General features: G+C 51.8%; 1 protein-coding gene across 1 annotated transcript in view; it reads left to right on the top strand.

The window, feature by feature from the left end:
• Positions 1–4,211, top strand: part of DOP1B (DOP1 leucine zipper like protein B) — a 169,931-nt gene that overhangs the window by 66,897 nt on the left and 98,823 nt on the right. The window lies entirely within an intron of this gene.

A 4,211-nucleotide genomic window follows, 5' to 3' on the forward strand; every position in this document is an offset into this window, starting at 1 on the left:
CCCAGCTGTGCCCCATGGGCACCTTGTCCCCAGCCCAGAGCACTCAGTGCCACCTGCAGGGGACACCTGCAGGGCTGGGCACTGCAAAGCTCCCTGGGCAGCCCCTGCCAAGGCCTGAGCTCCCTTGCCATGGGCAAATTGCTGCTGAAAATCCCATCCCAAGGGCTGAGCTGTGGATCCCAGCAGTGGGACCCTGCTGGCCCTGCCTTGGGAGAGGCTGGGCTGCTCCTCTCTTCCCCTCTCATCCCCCCCCTGCATCCCTGGCCTTTCCAGGCCTGGCATTGTCACCCTGAGATCCCTGTCCCAGCCTGGGCAGGCTCTGGGGAGCTGTGTCTGGCCCAGGGAGCTGCTGCAGGGATCATGGATTGACCCTGCATGGAGGGAGAGACTGCCCAGGAGAGCAGGAGCTGCTGCTGCTGCTGCACAGCTCCAGCCTGAACATTTTCACATCTCCAAGGCAATGCCCTGGAAGAAAACTCTTCTGTACCATGAGCTTTAACAGGCTGGAGGAGTGTGGATTCAATGACTGTGTGTGGTAGTTTTACTTTGAAATTGGGTGGAAATACTGATTTTGTGTAGTGGTTTTGGGTTGCTAATTTGAGATTTTTTGGTTCATGTATTAATTAGCATGGTGGGTTCAGTGTTGGTTAATTATTAGTGTACTCACTAGAATATATTTACTTATTTTTTGCTGTGATATAGGATTAGGAGAAAGGTAAAACAAGTTTAAAATTTTAAAAGGGTATAAAGAAAAATTTATTAACAGCAACTAAAAGAAAGAGTAATAAGAATAAAATCTTTAGGATATTTTTCTTTTTCTTATAACTTTTTTACTGACAATGTAGAGAAAAAGAACCTAAAATTTCAGTCAGTTTACTACTTCTAAAGTCGTCTTTTTTTAGTTTACTTTGGGAGAAAAGTCCCTCTTGGTAATGTTATAGAGACTTCTCTACAAGAAAACAGTTTTCTTATGGTTCTCTTTATGAATAGCAGCCCAGGGAAATTTGCAATTGTGAAATCCTTCTCATTTTTTATAAGTTTTCCTAAAGTTGTGTTTGTGGGCTATGCTAACTTATGGGGCAGTGTTTTAAAGATGAGTTGTTTAAAGGTAAAAGTTCTCATTATCTCTTTCTGAAATCATCTTCTTCTTGGGGCTACAGCATCTTTATCACTCTAATTTCTCTGTTTAAAGTTCTCACAGGATCACAGTTACTTTAAAAATGTTAAAACATGTTACTTTAACATGTTTACTTGAACATGTTACTATGCTATCTTTATTTTAGTGTGGAGGCTAGTTTATTTTGATTTATTTTTTTATTTAGTTTATTTTAGTGTGAGGCTACACTGAGGGAAAGCTGCTCCCATTTCACCCTTCCCTGCACCCAGGGCCTCCCCTGGAACGTTGTGTGAGGCATGGAAGTGGATGTGCCAGACACTGAGAGCTGTGGAGCCATCCAAGGATTGCTGGGAGGAACAACTGGATGTGGCTGGGGCCATGAGGAGGTGGGACAGCAATTTCTGGGACAAATGTCCTTGTTCTGGCACAGGGATGAGGGCAGGGAGTGTCAGACAAAATTCCCAGATGTTTCTCCAGGGTCATCCTGCTCTGCTCCGGGAGACAAGCTTGGCTGCTGGGGTCAAAGAAGAGAATCCCAGAATCACCAAGGCTGGAAAAGACCTTTAGGCTCTGTCAAGATCCAGCTATTAAAGTATTAAAAATGCCTCTGCCTGAATTAAGGTCAAATGAGGCTATATGACAATAGTATGAGTTTTATCTGATGGTAAATATGAGACAGAAAACAAAGAGAACAGAGGGGAACAGAAAGAGACTGAGAGGGACAGAATAAAGAAAATATCATCACTCCACAGCTGCCAGTGATGTTCTGTTGATCCTCTGCAGTGCTCTTGGTGGTGATGGTCCCCACAAGCACAGAGTCCCAAGGGTTAATGTAGCTCAGGCCAGGGGGAATGCCCAGAGCTGTCTCTTGCAGCGGACTCCGGAGCTGTAGCATCCCATGCACTCCTGAGGTGCAAGGTTTCAGGAATGACTCAGGGGGGCACTCAGGGATGGATTCTGACACCCCTGAGGTGTCCCTCATGTCAGTGTCCCATGGATGTGCCCCTGGATGTGCCCTGTGGTGTTCAGTGCCTCTGGACTTGGGGTGAACCTCTGAGGTGACACCCAGACCTGCTCCCCTCCTCGTTCCAGGGGGGCTGTGGAGAGCTGCCCACCGTGGGCCCCACACCCCAAACCCCAAACCCTGCCAGGGAAGGATCTCTATCTCTGCTGGGTTTGGCCCTTGTTTTCCCTCTCCCTCAGTCCTGTTTGTTTGCCCCTAGGCTGGCAGGATTGAACAATAGTGTATCTAGGGGTTCAACTTACAGTCCAAAGTCCCAGCCAGGTGGAGGCTTCTGTGGTTACACAGTTTTTGTTTTAATGGGCAAAACTCTTTCATACCAATGCTCTGGGCATGAATCATTTCAGTCCCTGAGGGCTCCTCACACCCAGCCATGACCCCAGCACCACCACCATGTTCACCATGAAACCCCAGCCTCAAGTGCCACATCCACAAGACTTTTGAACATTTCCAGGGATGGGCACCCCACCAAAACCCTGAGTGTCCTGTTCCAATGTTTGACCACCCTTTCCAGGAAGAAATGTTTCCAAATATCCACCCTGAGCCTGCCCTGGCCCAGCCTGAGGCCGTTCCCTCTGCTCCTGTCCCTGTGCCCTGGGAGCAGAGCCCGACCCCCCCGGCTGTGCCCTCCTGGCAGGGACTTGTGCAGAGCCACAAGGGCCCCTGAGCCTCCTTTGCTCCAGCCCCAGCCCCTGCCCAGCTCCCTCAGGGATTCTGCAGCCCCTGCCCAGCTCCCTCAGGGATTCTGCAGCCCCTGCCCAGCTCCCTCAGGGATTCTCCAGCCCCTGCCCAGCTCCCTCAGGGATTCTCCAGCCCCTGCCCAGCTCCCTCAGGGATTCTCCAGCCCCTGCCCAGCTCCGTTCCCTGCCCTGGACACGCTCCAGCCCCTCCAGGGCTCTCCTGCAGGAGCAGAACTGGGCCCAGCCCTCAGGGGTCTCTCAGAGCCAGCACAGAGGGACAATCCTATTGTGGTTATGGTCCCCTGAATGGGGAATAATTGGTATTGACTCTGTGATTGCAAAAGGCTGGTCAATTGTTTCATTAAGCTATATTATATTATTCTACTATATTATACTATCTCACTAAGAAGTTTGTAACCCTTACTGACAGTCGGATACAGCTCTGACCTAACTGGCCAATCCCTCTAAACACCATCCAGTGTCTAATTAAGAAATCACTCTTTGGTAAATAATCTCCATAACACATTCTACATGTACACAACAACAGGTGTAACAAATGGAGATAAGAATTGTTTCTCATTCTCTTCTCTGAACTTTCTCACAGCTTCCCAGGAAAATCCTGGCAGAGAACTGTGTCTCTGTCTGTTCAGAGGATCTGTGATCACCACACAATCCCTGCCCTGCTCCTGCTGCACACACAATTCCTCATCCAGCCCAGCTGCAGGGGCGTCTTGTCCCCCTGGGCACCCCTGGGCTCGTGTCCAGCCCATCACCAGCACCCCCAGGGCCTTTTCCACTGGGGCACAGTTGGGACTTTCCCACAGCGCTCCTGCCCTCCAGGCACTCTGAGTGTTCCTGTCTGGCTCCCCAGAGCAGTTTCTACTTCTGCCCTTCTACTGATTCCAGGTGTTGAGGGCAGGGAACGGAGCTGGGAAGGGGCTGGAGCCCCAGGAGAATCCCTGAGGGAGCTGGGCAGGGGCTGAGCCTGGAGCAAAGGAGGCTCAGGGGCCCTTGTGGCTCTGCACAAGTCCCTGCCAGGAGGGCACAGCCGGGGGGGTCGGGCTCTGCTCCCAGGGCACAGGGACAGGAGCAGAGGGAACGGCCTCAGGCTGGGCCAGGGCAGGCTCAGGGTGGATAGTGGGATTTTTTTTCCTGGAAACGGTGCTCAGGCCTAGGCAGGGGCTGCCCAGGGGGGTTTGGAGTGTCCATCCCTGGAGGTGACACTGAGTGCTATGGGCTGGGGACAAGGCGGCGATCGGGCACAGCTGTCCTGGATGACGTCCAAGCCCTATCCCAACCTCACCGCCCCCTCACTCCGCCCCGCCGCCATCCCCTCACAGCGCCCTCAGCCCCAGCCCCGCCCACATGGGAAGGGGGCGTGGCCTCCACACAA

Source organism: Agelaius phoeniceus, chromosome 2, assembly GCF_051311805.1.
Source record: "Agelaius phoeniceus isolate bAgePho1 chromosome 2, bAgePho1.hap1, whole genome shotgun sequence".
Taxonomy (NCBI): Eukaryota; Metazoa; Chordata; class Aves; order Passeriformes; family Icteridae; genus Agelaius; species Agelaius phoeniceus.